General features: G+C 42.7%; 1 protein-coding gene across 2 annotated transcripts in view; it reads right to left on the bottom strand.

Moving 5' to 3' along the window:
* The window catches only part of LOC115111663 (sialate:O-sulfotransferase 2), a 101,617-nt gene extending 76,993 nt beyond the window's left edge, over nucleotides 1–24,624 (bottom strand). For both annotated transcript variants that reach the window (XM_029637981.2, XM_029637979.2), the window contains exon 1: nucleotides 24,054–24,624. The gene's annotated coding sequence lies outside the window, so the exon portion shown is untranslated. The remainder of the gene's footprint in view (nucleotides 1–24,053) is intronic.
* Between the last annotated feature and the right edge of the window lie 346 nt (nucleotides 24,625–24,970).

Below are 24,970 nucleotides of genomic sequence, written 5' to 3'. Positions count from 1 at the left end.
TAAGTTATTTCTGTTGGAGTTTACATTATAAGGACTTTTGTATTCTTCGGAATTCTGATTGGCTTCATGGATTAACTCCAAAAATAGAAATGTGAGGTGTAACTTTGTATCTGGACTTTTGATGTGTATACTAATGCCAATCCATATGTTACATTTGGTTACGTTTATGCTAACAACCCTTTAAGTCAAACCTGTAACTTGGCCACTCAGTAACATACACTGTCTTCTTGGTAAGCAACTCCAGTGTATATTTGATGCAACCACCACCATGCTTGAAAATAAGAATGAAATATGGCGCTGGAATGTATAGCAGATGTTTTAGGGATTCCTGACCATTTCTGCTATTCTTTTTAATTGTTTTGCTTTTGGACATCATAGCAGGGATAACTAGCCTCGATTTGGTTAAAGATTTCTAATTTTAATGAGAAGGAGACACAGGACATACTGCTCACCCCGGACCAGGCCCTAATCCCTGACACTCAGAAGAGAAAGAGACAGTGCGGGTACCCTGATGAAGCTACTGCAGATAGTAAATAATCTGCATCTCCCCTTTGTTCTATTGAAGAATGTACAATCACTGGAGAACAAACTGGATGAACTCCGTTTGAGACTATCCTATCAATGGAACCTGAAGAACAATGACATGGATAATATTCTAGCTGGTTTTTATATGCATCGACAGGACTGAATGGCAGCATTGGGTAAACTCAAGGGGGGTGGTGTGTGTCTCTTTGTAAAAAACAGCTGGTCTGCAATCTCTAATATTAAGGAAGTCTAGTTATTCTGCTCTCCCAAGTTAGAATACCTCATGATAAGCTGTAGACCACACTATTTATCAAGAGTTTTCATCTACATTTCTTGTAGCTGTCTATTTACCCCCACAAACCGATGGCATTAAGACCATACTCAACGAGCTGTATAGGCCCATAAGAAAACAACAAAATGCTCATCCAGTGTTGGCGCTCCTAACTTCCGATGATTTTAATGCAGGAAAACTAATTTCTGATGCTCGTCGGATGTGGCAGGGCTTGCAAACTATCACGGATTACAAAGGGAAACCCAGCCGCGAGCTGCCCAGTGATGTGAGCCTACCAGACAAATGAAATTCCATCTATGCTCGCTTCGAAGCAAGCAACACTGAACCATGCATGAGCGCACCAACTGTTTTGAACGACTGTGTGATCACACTCTCCGTAGCCGATGTGAGTAAGACCTTTAAAACAGGTTAACATTCAGAATACCAGTTCGCATACCGCCCCAACAAATCCACAGATTACACAATCTCTATTGCATCCCACACTGCCCTTTCCCACTTGGACTAAAGGAACACCTACCTGGGAATGCTGTTCATTGACAACACCATAGCTTAGCACTAAGCTAAAGACCCTGGGACTGAACACCTCCCTCTGCAGCTGAATCCTGGACTTCCTGAAAGGAAGCCCCCAGGTGGTGAGTATAGGCAACAACACAGCAGACCGTAAGGTGCTACAGAGGGTAGTGCATACAGCCCTGAACATCACTGAGGCCAAGCTTCCTGCCATCCAGGACCTATAGTTGAAGTCGGAAGTTTACATACACTTAGGTTGGAGTCATTAAAACTCATTCTTCAACCATTCCACAAATTTCTTGTAAACAAACTATAGTCTTGGCAAGTCGGTTAGGACATCTACTTTGTGCATGACACAAGTAATTTTTCCAACAATTGTTTACAGACAGATTATTTCACTTATAATTCACTGTATCACAATTCCAGTGGGTTAGAAGTTTACATACACTAAGTTGACTGTGCCTTTTAAACAGCTTGTAAAATTCCAGAAAATGATGTCATGGCTTTAGAAGCTTCTGGTAGGCTAATTCAATTGGAGGTGTACATGTGGATGTATTTCAAGGCCTACCTTCAAACTCAGTGTCTCTTTGCTTGACATCATGGGAAAATCAAAAGAAATCAGCCAAGACCTCAGAAAAAAATTGTAGACCTCCACAAGTCTGGTTCATCATTGGGAGCAATTTCCAAATGCCTGAAGGTACCATGTTCATCTGTACAAACAATAGTACGCAAGTATAAACACCATGGGACCACACAGCCGTCATACCGCTCAGGAAGAAGACGCGTTCTGTCTCCTAGAGATGAACGTACTTTGGTGCGAAAAGTGCAAATCAAGCCCAGAACCACACCAAAGGACCTTGTGAAGATGCTGGAAAAAAACAGGTAGAAAAGTATCTATATCCACAGTAAAACGAGTCCTTTATCGACATAACCTGAAAGGCAGCTGGGCAAGGAAGAAGCCACTGCTCCAAAACCACCATAAAAAAGTCAGACTACGGTTCGCAACTGCACATGGGGGCAAAGATCATACTTTTTGGAGAAATGTCCTCTGGTCTGATGAAACAAAAATGGAACTGTTTGGCCATAATGACCATCGTTACGTTTGGAGGAAAAGGGGAGGCTTGTAAGCCGTAGAACACCATCCCAACCGTGAAGTACGGGAGTGGCAGCATCATGTTGTAGGGGTGATTTGCTGCAGGAGGGACTGGTGCACTTCACAAAATAGATGGCATCACGAGGAAAGAAAATTATGTGGATATATTGAAGCAACATCTCAAGACACCAGTCAGGATGTTACACCCTGGCCATAGAGAGGCTTTTTATTTTTTATTTTGGTTAGGCCAGGGTGTAACTAGGGTGGGCGTTCTATGTTCTTTTTCTGTGTTTTTGTATTTCCTTCTTTTTGGCCGTTGACTGATTGAGAACCATACATAGGTAGCCTGTTTTCCCACTATGGGGTTGTGGGTAGTTATTTTCTGTTTAGTGTTTTTGTTGCACATTGCAGAACTGTTCGTTTGTTGATTTGTTGTTTTTGTTCCAGTATTCATCTTTATTAAAAGTATTATGAATACGTACCACGCTGCACTTTGGTCCTCTTCTCCTTCTCCCAACGACAATCGTTACAGAACTACCCACCACCAAAGGACCAAGCAGCATGGTAAGGAGGAGCAGCGCTAAAGGAGGAATGGACATGGGAGGACATTCTGGACGGCAAGGGATCCTATACATGGGAGGAGATCCTGGCTGAAGGGATCGCCTCCCATGGGAACAGGTGGAGGCAGCCAGGAGAGTGGAGGCAGCAGGAAAAGGGAGCCAGCGATTTGAGGGAACACGGCTGGCAAGGAAGCCCGAGAGGCAGCCCCAAATATTTGTTGGGGGGGGCGCACACGGGGAGATTGGCGGAGTCAGGTAGGAGACCTGAGCCAACTCCCCGTGCTTATCGGGTGGGATGTCGTACTGCTCAGGCACCGTGTTATGCGGTGGAGCGCACGGTGTCTCCAGTGCACGTTCACAGCCCGGTACGTTACATCGCAGCTCCTCGTATTGGCCGGGCTAGAGTAGGCATCGAGCCAGGAGGGATGAAGCCGGCTCAGCGCATCTGGTCTCTAGTGCGTCTCCTCGGCCAGGGTTATCCTGCGCCAGCTCTGCGCACTGTGTCTCCAGTGCGTCTGCACAGCCCAGTGCGTCCTGTGCCTGCTCCCCGCACGTGCCGGGCTAAAATCCCCATCCAGCCAGGACGGGTTGTGCAGGCCCTTAGTTAGAGACCTCCAGTGCGCCTCCACAGCCCGGTCTATCCTGTGCCTCCTCCAAGGACCAGGCTGTCTCTCCGTCTCCTTCTTCCAGGTTCTCCCTCCTGTCCGGAGCTGCCAGAGCCGCCCGTACGTCAGGAGCTGCCAGAGCCGCCCGTCAGTCAGGAGCTGCCAGAGCCGCCCGTCAGTCAGGCGCTGCCAGAGCCGTCCGTCACTCCGTAGCTGCCAGAGTCGCCCTTCTCTCCGGAGCTGCCAGAGTTGCCCTTCATTCTGGAGCTGCCAGAGTCGCCCTTCACTCCGGAGCTGCCAGTCGCCCTTCACTCCGGAGCTGCCAGAGTCGCCCTTCACTCCGGAGCTGCCAGAGTCGCCCTTCACTCCGGAGCTGCCAGAGTCGCTCTTCACTCCGGAGCTGCCAGAGTCGCCCTTCACTCCAGAGCTGCACTATTATTATGAATACGTACCACGCTGCACTTTGGTCCTCTTCTCCTTCTTCCAATGACAGTTGTCACACAGGAAGTTAAAGCTTGGTCGCAAATGGGTCTTCCAAATGGACAAAGACCCCAAGATTACTTCCAAAGTTGTGGCAAAATGGTTTAAGGACAACAATGTCAAGGTATTGGAGTGGCCACCACAAAGCCCTGACCTCAATCCTATAGAAAATGTGTGGGCAGAACTGAAAAAGCGTGTGCGAGCAAGGAGGCCTCCAAACCTGACTCAGTTACACCAGCTCTGTCAGGAGGAATGGGCAAAAATTACCCCAACTTATTGTGGGAAGCTTGTGGAATGCTCCCAGAAACATTTGACCCAAGTTAAACAATTTATAGGCAATGCTACCAAATACTAATTGAGTGTATGTAAACCTCTGATTTGCCATAGATTTTCTGTTAATTACCAACATTACTGAAGATTCCTGTAACTTTGGTAAATTACCGGTAGCTTTGCAACCCTTATAGCAATATCACACTCCCAGCCCTGGCCTCAGTCTAACCTTGCAGCGAGGTCCGTGTGAATGGGTGAATGTTTCCGGGGGGGAATCATTGAGGCCCTGAATGAGCTGAGTCATCCTCAGAGCACATCTATAAGATACCTGTTACTGACACATGCACAGTCACCACATAGTAGAGTAGACACAGGAACTGATGGGAGCCATCATGGCCTGGGCCCTGGCTGCCACATGGCCGACCAGGCACTGTGTAATAATGTGACACTCCCACACATCTCACCAGACTTGTGTGACTTCACTGCCAGATGGATAATGAATATAGGCCTTGTGAATGGAACCTGCATGAGCGTGCTTACTGATCCCCACCAGACCGGAAACTAGGCTAATACTTAAGACATGCTTAGAGCCTTATCCTATTTGATGCTTCTAGTGCAGGAGCCAACTCTTTGTATTAAGAACAATGTGGAACGGTAGCAAGGCAGGTCTTATTGTAAATAGACAGAGCTTGGCTACTGCATTACATTACATTACAAAATCTTAGTCATGAAGAGCATAAAACATATTGTAAGAACATTTAAGGTTCACCACACCCTTCATGTACTTGTTCCCAACGGTGCATACACATTTAACTACTTATCCCATGATAATTACACAGCAGTAACAGGCCTGCTGTATGTAGAGAATCTTAGCAGGAACAGTGGGATGCACCCCGGGATTTTGCCAGGAGTTTCACTTCACAGCATTCGGACAAAGCTGCATGGAAGCTGTGACAGCCCAATTAGGGCCCAGTGAGCAGAGAGGAGAGGAGATCTGAGGCTGCTGCCTCTCCCTGTACAAGCTGAAATACAGATCAACAGGGGATCTCTTCTCTTCTCCTGTGTGACTCAGTTGGTGGAGCATGGCGCTTGCAATGCCAGGGTTGTGGGTTTGATTCCCACGGGGGACCAGAACAAGGGAAAAAAGTATGAAAATGTATGCACTCACTGCTCTGCTCTGGAGCTGCTCTGGATAAGAGCGTCTGCTAAATGACTCAAATGTATATCCTTTATCAGACCAACCACTGGTGCTGCATTGGAGGGAGGAGGGGAGTATTATGAGGAGAGGGCTCAGAAATATCTCTTCCTTTTCTCCTTTTAAGTGAAGAACATCTGATTTTTCACAGAGCTTTCTGAATGTGGATTTAGCTCTGCTGTGCCAGTCCGTTTCCTACTGTCCAGATATCTATGGGTGGAGTTGCAGATTCACCATGATTCTCTACTTAATTAGGCCTTAAATTGGTCAAATAGATTATTGGGCATGAATATTATTGTGAAGATGAGGTATGTGAAATTTACTACATACCATACTACAGTTGCATTCTTTTAACAGCAAGGGGCAACAGCAACAACATAGCTCAGGCAGTAGGAAGCTCTCTCCTCCATTTATATGCAAATGAAACAATGTTATGTTCTGCTGGCCCATCCCTGGATTTCGTGTTAAATGCTCTACAACAAAGCTTTCTTAGTGTCCAACAAGCTTTCTCTACCCATAACCTTGTTCTGAACACCTCCAAAAGGTCATGTGGTTTCGTAAGAAGAATTCCCCTCTCCCCACAGGTGTGATTACTACCTCTGAGGGTTTAGAGCTTGAGGTAGTCACACAAGTACTTGGGAGTATGGCTAAACATGACACTGTCTTTCTCTCAGTTAAATCTAGACTTGGTTTCCTCTTTCGTAATCACTCCTCTTTCACCCCAGCTGCCAAACTAACCCTGATTCAGATGACCATCCTACCCATGCTAGATTACGGAGACATAATTTATAGCAGGTAAGGGTGCTCTCAAGCTGCTAGATATTCTTTACCATCTCGGCCATCAGATTTGCCACCAATGCTCCTTATAAGACACATCACTGCACTCTATACTCATCTGTACACTGTCGCAAGACCCACTGGTTGATGCTTATTTATAAAACGGTCTTAGGCCTCACTCCCCCATCTGAGATATCTACTGAAGCCCTCATCCTCCACATACAACACACATTCTTTTAAAGGTCCCCAAAGCACACAAATCCCTGAGCCGCTCCTCTTTTCAGTTCACTGCAGCTAGCGACTGGAAAGAGCTGCAACAAACACTCAAACTGGACAGTTTTATCTCAATCTCTTCATTCAAAGACTCAATCATGGACACTCTTACTGACAGTTGTGGCTGCTTTGCGTGATGTACTGTTGTCTCTACCTTCTTGCCCTTTGTGCTGTTGTCTGTGCCCAATAATGTTTGTACCATGTTTTGTGCTGCTACCATGACGTGTTGCTGCCATGTCGTTGTCATGTTGTGTTGCTACCATGCTGTGTTGTCATGTGTTGTTGCCTTGCTATGTTGTTGCCTTAGGTCTCTCTTTATGTGGTGTTGTGTTGTCCTATATTTACATTTTATTCATTATTACTTTTTTAAATCCCAGCCCCTGTCCCCGCAGGAGGCCTTTTGCCTTTAGGTATGCCGTCATTGTAAATAATAATTTGTTCTTAACTGACTTGCCTAGTTAAATAAAGGTTAAATAAATAAATAAAAAAAAATATCTGGGTAATATCCGCAACTTGTTACCAAACAGAGCACGAATTCATTAGGCAGAAACTGTAGCTCAAAACAAAAAGATAAATGGTTTAATAAATGCAGTGTTTATCTTTCCTCCCACATGATCCAGCCTAAGGAAGCATTCATTACTTTAATATGTGAATTCATTTGCAGAATGTAATATAATAGTGCGGAAATCGCCAGGCTTTGGTAGTTGTGTGTTAAATATCAATGGGGCTTTGGCTCAGCATTAGCCCAAGATAAATGGCTCACTGAGTTAAACACTGGCGCCAGTAACTACGATACATTTCCCTTCTCCAAGATGCAATGAAAGTGGAGGATGTGTGTTGGCAGGTGGCACCCTCTTGATAAGCCAGGTAGAAAAACAGGTTCCAGTACTTTCACGCAGACTAAGGCTTGTTTGTGTGTCAGCAAGTTCAAGAATGAACAAGAGGGTCTGTTATTGTAGGTCAGCAATTACAATTGGCTGATGTTGCAATCTCTATGACTGGCCACATCTCAAGGTCAGCCATTCATTGACTACATAATGGACTATTCTTTCTCTCTTTTTCCTCACTCTATTTCTCTCGTCTCCCCACTCGTTCTTCTTCTCGGTCTCTCTCTCTGTCACACGCACGCACACATACACGCCTTAATGTCGAACCCTCTAACTCCCCTTGGCAGTTAGTGTTGGTCATTTACAATGATATGAGAGTCAGCCTGAATGACACTTTAGAGGACAGGATGATGGAGGATGGAGGATGGAGCAGAGAGTTGGCGAGACTACAAGGAGACAGTGCAAACGCCACGTCTGGGACCTGATTCCTAATCAACCCTGAACACTCGGAAACACTTTACTTGACATCTAGCGTGTCTAAGAGAGTGTCAAAACCCACAAAACCGACCATACAAGGCCAAATATTCAATTAAACCATAGTCTACAGTAACATTTTATGAAATTGACCATATTAAATGATCATAGTAATTGCGCACAAATGTATGTCAGACACGCACCTACCCCAATGCTCTGTTGCTGATGTATGGGATGAATGCAGGTGCAGATTTCAGGAGCAGGAAAAGACACCCTCTTTTTGACTGATGACTTACATAAGGGCATGTACGTGATAGACCTATCTGGCTTATATGATTATGGTGGTCATAATGCTTTTTGACAGTGTCATAAAGTGTATTTTCTTAGTCCAAGTAAAGTGACACGTGATGGTCATAATGCTTTTTGATAGTGTCATAAAGTGTATTTTCTTAGTCCAAGTAAAGTGACACGTGATGGTCATAATGCTTCATGACAGTGTCATAAAGTGTATTTTCTTAGTCCAAGTAAAGTGACACGTGATGGTCATAATGCTTCATGACAGTGTCATAAAGTGGATTTTCTTAGTCCAAGTAAAGTGACACGTGATGGTCATAATGCTTCATGACAGTGTCATAAAGTGTATTTTCTTAGTCCAAGTAAAGTGACACGTGATGGTCATAATGCTTCATGACAGTGTCATAAAGTGTATTTTCTTAGTCCAAGTAAAGTGACACGTGATGGTCATAATGCTTCATGACAGTGTCATAAAGTGTATTTTCTGCAAGTTATTTAAAATGAAAAAATGTCTGTAAACAGAATTCATTACAACAACAACAAACGACTTAAGAAACAAACTTTCAAATGAAAGGAAACTTCTTGGCAGGGAAAAAATACATTTGAATAAATGTGAGTTTTGACACTCTTATGTAACCAGCCATAACATAACACAATATATGTCACCACATGTGTAAATATATGTGTCATGCCAGTGTTATGACCATATTATGACAAGTTATGTCAGCTATTATGACATATTATGACATGGTTATGACTGTGTAAAGTTTCACATGACAAGGCTTGAAATAGCGGCTTTGGGAAAGTCCTTCTACATTGACTGACTATCGGACCTAATCAACCATTTTGGTTTAATAAGCATGTGTGTGTCAGGAAAGAGCTTAATAACATATTCATTATCTATTTCAACTCTGCCAACTGAGAAGACCTGGCATTATTAACCTCACATAACCAGTTGATTGATGGATGATGTGAATGCTGGGTATAGATGACTGACAACGCCATATGAACAAATTTAAATAATCAAAACACAATACCAATTCAAGTTCAACGATCCAAATAGGAACGGAGAGTATGAGCCTGCTGAACCACATTATAGTATATACTGTAAACACCACCGTCCTTATAGAGTGGATTCATTGTATCTCCACACACCGACTAGCAGTGTTAGAGTAACGACCTTGGTTAATGACAGTAATGATGACAAATCATCTCCTTGTTTCTGTGACAGTGCATGTTTCCCTGCCCTTTCTACGGCGTTCCGCAGTCATCCATCACCATGGGATGCCTCTAACGCTGCTGATCCATCGTCCTTCCTCCTCGGCCCGGTAGACACAGTTAGAGATGTTAACAAAGTAGAGTGACAGAGTCCCCATCGCGCAGGGAAAAACACTTGTGATTCACTGACGTCTATATCCCTGCATACTGGACCCCCAACCACACACCAGCCCCACCCACCACCACAACCCCCTTCCTAAAACCAAACAATAGTCACGGGCAGGTGGGCTAAACAACATCCTCTCCCTCAGTGCCCTGCTGTATCTGCGTCTGCTGGAGGATTCCCAGTGGAGAAACAAGTGTTACTTTGATTGGACAGGCCTGGGTTCACATCCTTCAAAGAGGGTGAGGAGGAACATCTATCCACACACTGGCTCTTGAAACCCCTCATAGAGCATCAACATTAGCATAACCAAAACATGTAAGCGTTTGATGAGGATGAAATGAGTGAAATGTATAAAGGAGAAACATGTAAGTATGCACACACGCACAATGTCATACTTCATTAGGACATTATCTTGTTACCTAAATCTTGTTTTTTTCCCCCACCACCCAGAATGGCCTTTCCTTACTCAAGGTTACCTTATCACCTGTCCAGGCAGCTATTACTTGAGTATTATTTACAGAAAAAGCCCACGGTTGCAGATTATCCCTGTCAAGACAAAAAAATCTGCCAAAATATGTATGCAGCAAGGCTAGCCCTCCTCAGGCCTTCCTGTAACTGATCAAAGAGTCTTGCAGATAATCCCCACTCCAAAATCATCTTGACATTTGAGGAAACATTAGCAGGGAAATGACGAAAGGCTCGGCACACGCATACTCAGGCTGACTGGCTATCGTTCAGGCAAATGAGAAATAAGGGCACTCAGGCTATCCAGAAGGCCAAAGTTAGTTACTTTAAGGAGCATTTCTCTCTCTGTGGGTCTAAGCCCAAGAAGTTCTGGAAAACGGTTAAAGTCCTGGAGAATAAATCCTCCTCCTCACAGCTGCCCATGTCCCTTAATGTTGATGATGTGGTTGTTACTGACAAGAAGAACATGGCTAAGCTCTTTAATCACCACTTTATTAAGTTAGGATTCCTATTTGACTCAGCCATGCCTCCTTGCCCATCCAACATTTCCTCATCTCCCACCCCTTCTAATGCAACTACCCATGATGCTACTCCCTCTTTTTCCCCTGCCCAAAGTTTCTCCCATTAGGCAGTCACTGAGTCTGAGGTGCTAAAGGAGCTCTTTAAACTTAACCACAAAAAAACATCTAACTCAGATGGTTTAGACCCTTTCTCAATTAAGGTTGCTGCCCCTATCATCGCCAAGACTATCTCCAACCTTTTTAACCTGTCTCTTCTTTCTGGGGAGGTTCCCATTGCTTGGAAGGCAGCCACGGTTCATCCTTTATTAAAAGGGGGAGATCAAGCTGATCCTAACTGTTATTTTGCCCTGTTTATCAAAAGTGTTGGAAAAACTTGTCAATAATCAACTGACTGGCTTTCTTGATGTCTATAATATTCTCTCGGTTATGCAATCTGGTTTCCGCTCAGATTATGGATGTGTCACAGGAACCTTAAAGGTTCTCAATGATGTCACCATTGCTCTTGATTCTACGCAATATTGTGTGTTTTTATTGACTTGTCCAAGGCTTTTGATACGGCAGACCATTCCATTCTTGTGGGCCGGCTAAGGAGTATTGGTGTCTCTGAGGGGTCTTTGGCCTGGTTTGCTAACTACCTCGCTCAAAGATTGAAGTATATCAAGTCAGAAAATCTGCTGTCTCAGCCACTGCCTGTCACCAAGGGAGTACCCCAAGGCTTGATCCTAGGTCCCACGCTCTTTTCAATTTACATCAATAACATAGCTCAGGCAGTAGGAAGCTCTCTCAGCCATTTATATGCAGATGATACAGTCTTATAGTCAGCTGGCCCCTCCCAGGATTCTGTGTTAAATGCTCTACAACAAAGCTTTCTTAGAGTCCAACAAGCTTTCGCTACCCTTAACCTTGATGTGAACACCTCCAAAACAAAGGTCATGTGGTTTGGTAAGAAAAATGCCCCTCTTCCCACAGGTGTTATTAAATCCTCTGAAGGTTTAGAGTTTGAGTTAGTCACCTCATACAAATACTTGGGAGTATGGCTAGACGGTACACTGTCCTTCTCTCAGCACATATCAAAGCTGGCTAAAGTGAAGGTTAAAGGCTAAAGTGAAATCTAGGTTTCCTCTATCGTAATCACTCTTCTTTCACACCACCTGCCAAACTATCCCTGATTCAGATGACCATCCTACCAATGCTAGATTACGGAGACATAATTTATAGATCGGCAGGTAAGGGTGCTCTCGAGCGGCTAGATGTTCTTTACCATTCGGCCATCAGATTTGCCACCAATGCTCCTTATAGAACACATCACTGCACTATATACTCCACCGTAAACTGGTCATATCTGTATACCCGTCGCAAGACCCACTGGTTGATGCTTATTTATAAAACCCTCTTAGGCCTCACTCCCCCTATCTGAGATATCTACTGCAGCCCCCATCCTCCACATACAACACCCGTTCTGCCAGTCACATTCTTTTAAAGGTCTCCAAAGCACACACATCCTTGGGCCGCTCCTCTTTTCAGTTCGCTGCAGCTAGTGACCGGAACGAGCTGCAACAAACACTCAAACTGAACAGTTTTATCTCATTCTCTTCATTCAAAGACTCAATCATGTACCCTCTTACTGACAGTTGTGGCTGATTTATGTGATGTATTATTGTCTCTACTTTCTTGCCCTTTGTGCTGTTGTCTGTGCCCAATAATGTTTGTATCATGTTTTGTGCTGCCACCATGACATGTTGCTACCATGTTGTTGTCATATTGTGTTGCTGCCATGCTATGTTGTTGTTTTACGTCTCTCTTTATGTAGTGTTGTCTCTCTTGTTGTGATGTTTGTTTTGTCCTATATTTATATTGCATTTATTTATTTATTTTAATCCCAGGCCCCCGTCCCTGCAGAAGGCCTTTTGCCTTTTGGTAGGCCGTCATTGTAATTAAGAATTTGTTCTTAACTGACTTGCCTAGTTAAATAATGGTTGAATAAAAATATATAAATAAATAAATACTGGGTGTGCAAGTTTCTGTTCAAGCCCAGCCCTGACATCATTTGTATTAGACACTATTAATTTAACTATTCAATCATCTCTTGTTTTGGAGAAAGATGGATGTCTAAATCTACTAACCATTTATATGGGCATTGAAATAAAGCATTGATTCTTTGAATTAAGTATAGTGTATTTTCTGGGTCATTGAACATTCCCTGTTTGTCTCTTTTATTTGGGTGTCACTCACTCTCATTTTGTCTGATGATATTGCACAGATTTGCAGCTGTCCTTGATCATTGGTGTGGGTGTAACAATCCCTTTATGGCTGACCTAGGAGGCAAACCCTGTCCACAACAGGACTTCATACCCACAAAGCAAAGTACATTATCCTTCTAAAACCATGATCTTGGTTGGGCTAGGATATCAGTACTTTAGGTCTCAGGGCCGGTGACATCACCTCATGATGGCTACTAGGGCTTTGTCTCACTTTGTTTTTCCTTGATTACTCGCATCCTATTTCCTCACCTGTATTGTATCGCAACTGTATTGGAGGAGAAGGTACAAGGTCCCTCCCATCTGACCTTCTTCTCCAATGGGTTTTGAGAAGGATGTGAGGAGAGGAATCGAGGAAGGATGATTTGAGAAAGTGCTTAGCTCGCATGTTCTACACACTCACCCCTCTGCTGCACTCACTGACCTCCTCCTTCTCCGCATCAACCTCAGCAGCCAGCTGAGCAGACTGTGTGAACTGAGTCAATCTAGCACCCACAGAATACATTTTATGGATATTTAATTCTGCTACATTGACTCAGATCACACAGGCGGCGAATGTGTTATACTGTCGGTTGCGTAGGAGAAGGTGAGAGGGGCGTGACTGTAGCAGAGGTGAGCTGCAGGAGAGTTCTAAACTGAACAAAAATGTAAACACAACATGTAAAGTGTTGCTCCATGTTTCATGACCTGAAATTAAATGAAAGATTCCAGACATGTTCCATTCGCACAAAAAGCTTATTGCTCAAATTTTGTGCACAAATATTTACATCCCTGTTCCATCAACCTGACAGATGTGGTATATCAAGAAGCTAATTAAACAGCATGATCATAGAGTGCCTAGAGGTCAAACAGCGAAATGGTTCCAATTGTTTTTCCACCATTCATTTTTCCCAAAGGGGATTTTGGAAACACTTAAAGGGCTGTTTTGTGTAGGTTTACCCTGGCATGATGTTTTGATAGCCGTGTAAATCTCTCTAGGAAAGGGGACTATTATCGATATATTTGCCTGTATTTATCTCCCAAAAATGTAATGCTAATTAGCCTCTAATGTGACTATCATAAAGAACTACAAATGCCATGATGATCTGGACGAGACTGCCATATTGAGGAAAAGGTAAGAATCTGTGGATGAACTATCTAATGTTAGCTAAATGTAGTAATGAATAAATAGGCTACATTGACAATTCTGTGAACTGTCTTGTGCAAGTTAACACTGTTAGCAAAGGTGCCAGCTAGAGATAAGGTTTAAGCGCTTGCAGGGATTTGTAGTTTTGTATGATGTCTACATTGATTCTAATTAGCATTTTCAAATCTGAGAGTAAATAGAGCCGAATATATTGATGAAAGTAACCTTATCCACGAGAGATTTACATGGTTATCAAAATGTCACGCCAAGGTAGGCCTGCAAGAAACATATCCCTTATTGTAAGTGTTTCTAAAATCCCCCATGGGAAAAATGAATGGTGGAAAAATGTCATGTCCACCAGAGCTGTTACCAGATAATTGAATGTTCATTTCGCTACCATAAGCCACCTCCAACGTCAGAAATGTACAGATATACAGAATTTGGCAGTACATCCAACCAGCCTCACAACTGCAGACCATGTGTTACCACACCAGCCCAGGACCTCCACATCCGGCTTCTTCACCTGCGGGGATCGTCTGAGACCAGCCACCCAGACAGCTGATGAAACTCTGGGTTGCATAGCTGAATAATCATCTGTGTGCTCGTCGTCCTCACCAGGGTCTTGACCTGACTGCAGTTTGGCATCATACCTAACTTCAGTGAGCATTCGATGGCCACTGGCACTCTGGAGAAGTGTTCTATTCACAAATGAATCTCAATTTCAACTGTGGGTTATGGTATGGGCAGGCATAAGATATGGGGGAGGGGTGTTAGTTGTGTTTCTTCTGAGACTGGAATAAAAATGCCTGGAACGTAAAATAAAGTTATTAACCGGTTCCCATGCTTTTAAAATTATGGTTCTGTTCTGGAACAGTTTAGATCACTTTAGATTCCGGGTTTTGATTCTGTTCCTCAAATTTTGTTGCCATTTTCTGTTTTTCGTTTCTGTTCCCTGTTCCAGGGCCTATTGCAATAATAAGAAATTATAACACATTTCATGCAATTGTATTTATTTTGCCATGGGGCATAGAGAAAACAATTGCAGTTTTACAGCTACTTTCCTGCAATTCAATCCATTTTGTAAAAACTTATGTCAGGTTAATGATATCTGAGTGAGAGTAACTAACAAAATCAATGGGGCCCCCTTGGAGTTCAGGGCTCCTGGGCACCTACCCAGCATGCACGGTCGATATTCAGACATGATTAATACAAGTTTAGATACAGTAGCTGGCTAGACTAACTTTATATTTGTATTTATTTTTGTACTTTTACTCCTTTTTCTCCCCAATTTTGTGATATCCAATTGGTAGTTACAGTCTTGTCCCATCACTGCAACTCCCTTTCGGACTCAGGAGAGGTGAGGCTAGACTAACTTAACAATGTAAAAGTTGTTAGCTGACATGGTAATTTTGTGACTGACATAACAAGAGAAAAACTGCTGATGCACAAACAAATTTCGAAATTGCACATTGTGTATTCTACTATTCTAACTCGCAACAGTAAGACTGACTTCCCAAATAAATAAATAATATATATTGTTTTTGGTGGGGGCCCCTTAGCGGGCTGGTGGCCCTTAGCGACCACTTATATCGCTTATGCATGGAGCCAGCACTGGTTATATTAGAACCAATCACAAAGATGTCATTGTACATACTGTAGATGTTTCTGTCATGTCCCTCTGACATGACATGACTAAGCCATCACTATATGAGTCCTACATCTCTACTTATAGAGATCATAGATGAGACAATGCCTAATTTACCTATCAGAATTTGGAGGCATTAAACTGTTTTCATTGAGATGATTGCTGGACGTGTCTTATTCACTGTTCTTTCCTTCAACCACTAATTAACCTCTTTATAACTGACAGGCCATAGATCTGCTGTTCTGTCTTTCTATGATTCTTATTCTCAGTGGTGTAAAGTACTTAAGTAAAAATACTTGAAACTATTACTGAAGTAGTTTACTTTACTTTACATTCATATTTTTGTCAACTTTTACTTTTACTCACAACTGTTTGAATGTGTCAGCTGGCCTGGTGAGTAATTGGAATGAATGAATATATATAATGGGCAATACTAGAAAATACTGTACCAGGCGGTGGCCCGTTCCTGTAGGTTCATGCTCTACAACATCCGCAGAGTACGACCCTGCCTCACACAGGAAGCGGCGCAGGTCCTAATCCAGGCACTTGTCATCTCCCGTCTGGATTACTGCAACTCGCTGTTGGCTGGGCTCCCTGCCTGTGCCATTAAACCCCTACAACTCATCCAGAACGCCGCAGCCCGTCTGGTGTTCAACCTTCCCAAGTTCTCTCACGTCACCCCGCTCCTCCGCTCTCTCCACTGGCTTCCAGTTGAAGCTCGCATCCGCTACAAGACCATGGTGCTTGCCTACGGAGCTGTGAGGGGAACGGCACCTCAGTACCTCCAGGCTCTGATCAGGCCCTACACCCAAACAAGGGCACTGCGTTCATCCACCTCTGGCCTGCTCGCCTCCCTACCACTGAGGAAGTACAGTTCCCGCTCAGCCCAGTCAAAACTGTTCGCTGCTCTGGCCCCCCAATGGTGGAACAAACTCCCTCACGACGCCAGGACAGCGGAGTCAATCACCACCTTCCGGAGACACCTGAAACCCCACCTCTTTAAGGAATACCTAGGATAGGATAAAGTAATCCTTCTCACCCCCCTTAAAAGATTTAGATGCACTATTGTAAAGTGGCTGCTCCACTGGATGTCATAAGGTGAATGCACCAATTTGTAAGTCGCTCTGGATAAGAGCGTCTGCTAAATGACTTAAATGTAAATGTATATTCCTAAAGAAAATGATGTACTTTTTATTCTATACATTTTCCCTGACACCAAAAAGTACTCGTTACATTTTGAATTCTTAGCAGGACAGGTCATCCCTACTGCCTATTATTTGGCGGATTCACTAAACACATGCTTCGTTTGTAAATTATGTCTGAGTGTTGGAGCGTACCACTGGCTATCCGTAAATGTAAAAAACAAGAAAGCGGTGCCGTCTGGTTTGCTTAATAGAAATTATTTGAAATTATTTATACTTTTGCTTTTTATACTTAAGTATATTTTAGCAATTACATTTACTTTTGATACTTAAGTATATGTAAAATCAAATACTTTTATTTTAACTTGACTTTTACTCAAGTAGTATTTTACTGGATGACCTTTCTATTAAGGTATCTGTAATTTTACTCAAGTATGACAATTGAGTCTCTTTTTCCAACACGGCTTATTCTGCAGCAAAACAGTATTTGACAACGAGTACAGAGAAAACCATCAACTCCCTCTGTCTAATGTGCCACTTCCCTGAGACACCGCACTGACGAAACCCAGAGAACAGTGAGGAGCGATTGTCCACATGCCAGAGCTTAAGCACTCAACACTGAAGCTCCGTTTTTATAGCCAGGCTACTTCTGTATACTAATGAGAATCTTGGCATCCGTTCATGATAATGAAATATCAATAGAGAGAGAGAGCACATCATCAAACATACATACAATACAGGACAGTACAGTGCCTTTCCATAACACAGCAGGGTTCAGAAGGTTTCATTGCTATGACCAGCTCAGCCATGGATGTTCTCTTTATGTCAGCTCCTCTGGTTATATTCACAGACCAGAGCCACTTATTCTGATCCATGAGGAGTCACTGAGAGTTCACCAAGAGGATAAAGAAGGAAGCCATATATATTCAAAGCCTTCTTCACTATGCTGCTGTTGCTGCTATCTGGTCATGGCTCTACAGAGAGGTGCATATCTGAGGGGCTTTAAAGTGCTCTATTGGGCTGGGTACTAAGCCTGCTAGAATCTGAAATTCTAAATGAAATACTACCTACATACTAGATTTTTTTTTAACTTAAAAAAAAGATTATTGGAAGGTTGAAAGGAATGAGTACTCACAACTGTTTGAATGTGTCAGCTGGCCTGGTGAGTAATTGGAATGAATGAATATATATAATGGGCAATACTAGAAAATACTGTACCATGCATCTGTTATTACCATGGTTAGTTACCATGTAGGGCGACCCAGCCCCCAAAGTGACTATTTACACTGAATGCAAGGATTCCTCTGTTTTGTCTTAGGAATTCAACATTCTCTGTGTTGATCTCACCAACCCCCATTGTCACACCTCTTAGAAGCAGAGGTTCTGTTGTCTTTAAAGGTCTGTAGGTCTTATATCTGATTGGAGATTAACCAGTAATGCTGTTGGTCAACAACTCAGATTTTGAATCCAAACAACTGAGGCTTAAAGAAGGTCTTAGATTCATTGTCTCGCTCTCCTTTTTGTTCCTGATCTGCGCTGGTGAGACAGTCTCTCCTTCTCTTTCATTCTCTCCCTCTCCCATGAGCTATGGGCTCCCTCTCTGATCATGCTTAAAATAATGCCTTGTAATGCTTGTTAATGCTTTGTAACTTAAGCTGTATGTCTTGTATGGCATAAGGCTCCTGAGTGACTCAGTGGTCTAAGGCACTGCATCTCAATGCTAGAGGCATCACTACAGACCCTGGTTTGATCCCGGGCTGTATCAAAACTGGCTGTGATCGGGAGTCCCATAAAGTGGCGCACAATTGGCCCAGCATCGTCCGGGTTAGGGGAGGGTTTGGCCGTGGTAAGCCGTCATTGTAAAATAAGAATTTGTTCTTAACTGACTTGCCTAGTTAAATAAAGGCCAAACAAATTATTCAGTATGTTATTTCGTTCATTTTACAAAGTAATTAAATACACTTGTATTTAGAATTCCATTTTCAGACATTTATTGATTCCCTATTACTGTAACTCAACTTTAGTCTCTTGCATACTGCTAAATCATCTTTGTGGGGTCAAATAATTAATTTAATGGGCCAATTGCTTAGTCTTACTATGAGTGGCATGTGAGGTATATATAATACGCACATATCAAATATTACTTCACTACAACCATTCCAATAACAGTCATTGAGAGCACCTGAATGTCTCTTTTTCCTATCTAATTGCAAAGGGGCGAGAGGAACATTATTCAGATATACTGTTGCTGTTTGGCACAGCATCACTCAGAATCCAAACCCCTTTGAGCATTCTTATCTCTAGCCTGTCCCCCCACTTTCTCAGCCTCAGGCTAGTAGATGGCTGCAGGGTGGGACGGCTACTGCCAGCTACACTTAAGCTAGATAATGGTTTCATTTGTCAAAATGAGTGACTTGTAATTCATCAACTTCTTTTAAAAGTACAAGGTGTTGACACATATAATATATACACAACTTGTCAGTAATAGTGGGTGCCCGGTTTTATACTTACTTTCTCCAGAGGGTAATTACTATAGCCTACTGTACTGTACTATGGCAGCAGTCTGAACAATTCCCAGCATTAATAACTGGGTAGTTCAGCAGCCTTGTGGTCATTTTCAAAGACTTAACATATTGCTATTATATTATTCTGACCCAAAAATGTTAAGGTTAGGGTTAAATGTGGGAATGTTTGCTCATTTCCAGTACTGAATAACTGTGCCTCTGGAGAGCACCTGCTGACAGATGATGCTTCATTATGAATACCACCGAATATCAATTCAGTTCATTTCCCCATTACTGAGCTCCCACAAAAAAGAATACATCTAACACATCTCTAACCCTGTCATTAGCCTCAGTAACAGAATAACAGAGGGTTAAGGAAGGGAAGGCAGGAAGGCAGGCCGGTTTCCTCTGCTATCTGAGGTGGATCTGCAAGTCATTCTGCTAGTTAAACATTAGCAGGAGGGCTCTAATGAAAGTCCAGCTGCCTCACACTTTGGTTAAAGTGAGAGTTTCGATGTGTTGATTCTCACGGCCAAACAATATTTACATAGAGCAAGCCCTCCAGAACAGGCAGGGAAATAATGGCATGCAGCCTGGCAGAGCCACTGACTGGGCCTGATTACACACACTGAGATGAGTTGGCTACTGGTGCAGAGGGCACTCTCACATTTCCATTAGCACAACTAACTAATCCAAATAAACCCTGCATGTATCAGGTGTTGTGAGATTCAGGGGAGCTGATCGTTTTACACAAACACACACACACACACACACACACACACACACACACACACACACACACACACACACACACACACACACACACACACAGAAAATCAAACAACCTCTTCCTGACTTGACTTTGTCTAATTGATTACAGACTAAAGAGAGCTCCACTTGGTTTGTGGGAATATACGCATGGATTGAATTTAAATTTTTTGGGCAATGATTTACACAAAATACTCTGTAATGTCAAAGTGGAAGAAAAATCTTAACATTTGTGAAGAAATTATAAAAAATAAACTAACATATATTGATTTCATAAGTAGTCAACCTTCTGAGTCAATACATGTTAGAATCACCTTTGGCAGCGATTAGAGCCCTCCTGCTGTGAATCGTTCTGGGTAAGTCTCTAAGAGATTTGCACACCTGGACTGTACAATATTTGAACATTATTATTTTTCAAATTCTTCAAGTCCTGTGAAGTTGGTTGTTGATCATTGCTAGACAGCCATGATGATGTCTGGTCATAGATTTTCAAGACAATTTAAGTCAAAACTGTAACTCGGCCACTCAGGAACATTAAATGTTGTCTTGGTAAGCGAATCCAGTATATATTTGGCCTTGTGTTCTAGGTTATTGCCCTGTTGAAAGGTGAATTTGTCTCCCAGTGTCTGTTGGAAAGCAGACTGAACCAGGTTTTCCTCTATGATTTTGCGTGTGCTTAGCTCTATTCTGTTTCTTTTAGTCCTAAAAAACTCCCTAACTCTTGCCAATGACAAGCATACCCATAACATGATGCAGCCACCACTATGCTTGAAAATATGAAGAGTGGTACTCAGTGATCTGTTGTGATGGATTTGGCCCAAACATACCACTTTGTTTTCAGGATATAAAGTTCTTTCTTTGGCACTTAAAAAAAAAAATGTATTGCCTTATTGCAAACAAGATGCATGTTTTGGAATATTTTTTATTCTGTACAGGCTTTCTTCTTTCCACTCTGTCATTTAGGTTAGTATTTGGTGATTAACTACAATGTTGTTGATCCATCGTCAGTTTCTCCTATCACCGCCATTAAACTCTGTAACTGTTTTAAAGTCACCATTGGCGTCATGGTGAAATCCCTGAGCGGTTTCCTTCCTCTCCGGCAACTGAGTTAGGAAGGATGCCTGTATCTTTGTAGTGACTGCGTGTATCAATACACCATCCAAAGTGTAATTAATAACTTCACCATCCCCAAAGGGATATTCAATGTCTGTTTTTTTTTACCCATCACACTTCTTTGTGAGGCATTGGAAAACATCCCTGGTCTTTGTGGTTGAATCTATGTTTGAAATTCGCTGCTCAACTGAGGGACCATACAGATAATTGTATGTGTGGGGTACAGAGATGAGGTAGTCATTCAAATATCATGTTAAACACTATTAGTCCACATGATTAGTAATCATGTTAAACACTATTAGTCCAAGCAACTTATTTGACTTGTCAAGACTGTCAGCTGAAGTTCTGAAAGAGCTGAAAAATCTGGACCCCTACAAATCAGCCGGGCAAGACAATCTGGACCCTTTCTTTCTAAAATTATCTGCCGAAATTGTTGCCACCCCTATTACTAGCCTGTTCAACCTCTCTTTCGTGTCGTCTGAGATTCCCAAAGATTGGAAAGCAGCTGCGGTCATCCCCCTCTTCAAAGGGGGGGACACTCTTGACCCAAACTGCTACAGACCTATATCTATCCTACCATGCCTTTCTAAGGTCTTCGAAAGCCAAGTCAACAAACAGATTACCGACCATTTCGAATCTCACCATACCTTCTCTGCTATGCAATCTGGTTTCAGAGCTGGTCATGGGTGCACCTCAGCCACGCTCAAGGTCCTAAACGATATCTTAACCGCCATCGATAAGAAACATTACTGTGCAGCCGTATTCATTGATCTGGCCAAGGCTTTCGACTCTGTCAACCACTACATGCTCATCGGCAGACTCGACAGCCTTGGTTTCTCAAATGATTGCCTCGCCTGGTTCACCAACTACTTCTCTGACAGAGTTCAGTGTGTCAAATCGGAGGGTCTGCTGTCCGGACCTCTGGCAGTCTCTATGGGGGTGCCACAGGGTTCAATTCTTGGACCGACTCTCTTCTCTGTATACATCAATGAGGTCGCTCTTGCTGCTGGTGAGTCTCTGATCCACCTCTACGCAGACGACACCATTCTGTATACTTCCGGCCCTTCTTTGGACACTGTGTTAACAACCCTCCAGGCAAGCTTCAATGCCATACAACTCTCCTTCCGTGGCCTCCAATTGCTCTTAAATACAAATAAAACTAAATGCATGCTCTTCAACCGATCGCTACCTGCACCTACCCGCCTGTCCAACATCACTACTCTGGACGGCTCTGACTTAGAATACGTGGACAACTACAAATACTTAAGTGTCTGGTTAGACTGTAAACTCTCCTTCCAGACCCATATCAAACATCTCCAATCCAAAGTTAAATCTAGAATTGGCTTCCTATTTCGCAACAAAGCATCCTTCACTCATGCTGCCAAACATACCCTTGTAAAACTGACCATCCTACCAATCCTCGACTTTGGCGATGTCATTTACAAAATAGCCTCCAATACCCTACTCAACAAATTGGATGCAGTCTATCACAGTGCAATCCGTTTTGTCACCAAAGCCCCATATACTACCCACCATTGCGACCTGTACGCTCTCGTTGGCTGGCCCTCGCTTCATACTCGTCGCCAAACCCACTGGCTCCATGTCATCTACAAGACCCTGCTAGGTAAAGTCCCCCCTTATCTCAGCTCGCTGGTCACCATAGCATCTCCAACCTGTAGCACACGCTCCAGCAGGTATATCTCTCTAGTCACCCCCAAAACCAATTCTTTCTTTGGCCGCCTCTCCTTCCAGTTCTCTGCTGCCAATGACTGGAACGAACTACAAAAATCTCTGAAACTGGAAACACTTATCTCCCTCACTAGCTTTAAGCACCAACTGTCAGAGCATCTTACAGATTACTGCACCTGTACATAGCCCACCTATAATTTAGCCCAAACAACTACCTCTTTCCCAACTGTATTTAATTTATTTATTTATTTTGCTCCTTTGCACCCCATTATTTTTATTTCTACTTTGCACATTCTTCCATGGCAAAACTACCATTCCAGTGTTTTACTTGCTATATTGTATTTACTTTGCCACCATGGCCTTTTTTGCCTTTACCTCCCTTCTCACCTAATTTGCTCACATTGTATATAGACTTGTTTATACTGTATTATTGACTGTATGTTTGTTTTACTCCATGTGTAACTCTGTGTCGTTGTATGTGTCGAACTGCTTTGCTTTATCTTGGCCAGGTCGCAATTGTAAATGAGAACTTGTTATTTCAGCTTTTCATTTTTGTAAAAACTTCCAACAACATAATTTCACTTTAGCATTATGGGGTATTGTGTGCAGGCCAGTGACACAAAATCTACATTTATTCCATTGTAGATTCAGGCTATAACACAACCAAATGTGGAAAAAGTCAAGGGGTGTGAATACTTTCTGAAGGAACTGTATATGAGACTCTGTGGTGGTAATGGTAGGCCAATGAATAGGCCCTCAGGGAAATCTTGAAATGTCTGTTGAAATTTTCAGCTCAATGGCAATGACTCTCTCCACCATTATCAGTGGTAATGGTCTCTCACCACCACCATCTTCAGTAGGCTTGGAAAATAATAAACTATAGGCTACTGTAGGCTACATTAATATATTTGTATGACTTAAATTCATGTCAGTGGCCCAGTGGCCCAGCATACATAAAGATCCGAGGGGAGAGTGGGTTTGCTGGTTTGCTGAAATTACCCTGCACTGTCTGATCGTCAAAACAATTGTGATGGGGGCACATATCAATGTCTCAGATGCTATACAGTAGAAACCAGCTGATAGAAACTGACGTTATCCAGTAGAAATCTGCTGGTAGATGTTAAATCATACAATAGAAATCTGCCCATAGAAAATGCATATAACAGCCTAGTAAAATTCTATATCTGGTCAAAAAAATAATTTGAATCAATGTTTGACAACTTTCATCGAACTGAATATAATATGATAAGGTCTGTAACCTACCTCAAATAGGAGTCATGAGAGAGACATCCAAAGGTGAGTACAATCCATTACCGCATATTCGGGAAATCTTTGGTTGAACCTAATGCGCGGGTAACAGAAAGATCCAACTCTGAAATAAGAATGGGTCTGAAAACAGCTCTCATGCACAATCTTGGTCCTCGCTTGGAGAAAATTCCTCACAATGTCAAGAAAATAGATCCAGTGGTAGTCTAAATGTTGAGATAGGGTAACTCATTTATGGATTCGCCATAACGTCCATGCGTGGGTGTTCTGTCACTGAGTTTCTCAATCCCGTTACAAACCAATCTGGGTCCAGTTCTATAAAACATTCATTGGATGCTACCACACGTTTATTTACAATGAGAGACGAACGTGGAATGTGGTCCTTGAAGCAAACCAAATGAAATTGAACACGGTAGGCGGGAGACTATCCTTTCTGTACACCGCTGTCATATATGTGGGTCAATGTCGGTATGATGCCGCCAGCGTGTCGCGGTGAGACGATCTGTCTATTCTCTTCGTGTCCAGACCGCCTGTCAAACAGCCCTGTGGATCGCGCACACCACAGCGGTAACCGCGCTCTGCGCTCCACACAGACCGATTGCACTGCCTACTGTATTTAAAGAGACACAGCAGAAAATACACGCAACTAAGGGCGCGGTGACTGTGCATTTCACTGTGCATTTTGCAGTAACTACTTTTCTATTGCATATATTATAAACCATACAGGCCACCCTACACCATAAAACAAATAATTCCTCCTTGAGTATTCATGTATGATCCATGTCTTGAATGAATTATATGGGTATTTATGTATGATTCTTGTCTTGAATTAATTATATGGGGCAGGTAATGGTCACCTTGACATGATTTATTTTATTTATGTATTTTTATTTAACATTTATTTAACTAGGTAA

This window comes from Oncorhynchus nerka, linkage group LG27 (assembly GCF_034236695.1).
Source record: "Oncorhynchus nerka isolate Pitt River linkage group LG27, Oner_Uvic_2.0, whole genome shotgun sequence".
Taxonomy (NCBI): domain Eukaryota; kingdom Metazoa; phylum Chordata; class Actinopteri; order Salmoniformes; family Salmonidae; genus Oncorhynchus; species Oncorhynchus nerka.
Note: the sequence above shows the minus strand (reverse complement) of the source record. Positions and strands in the feature narration are given on the sequence as shown.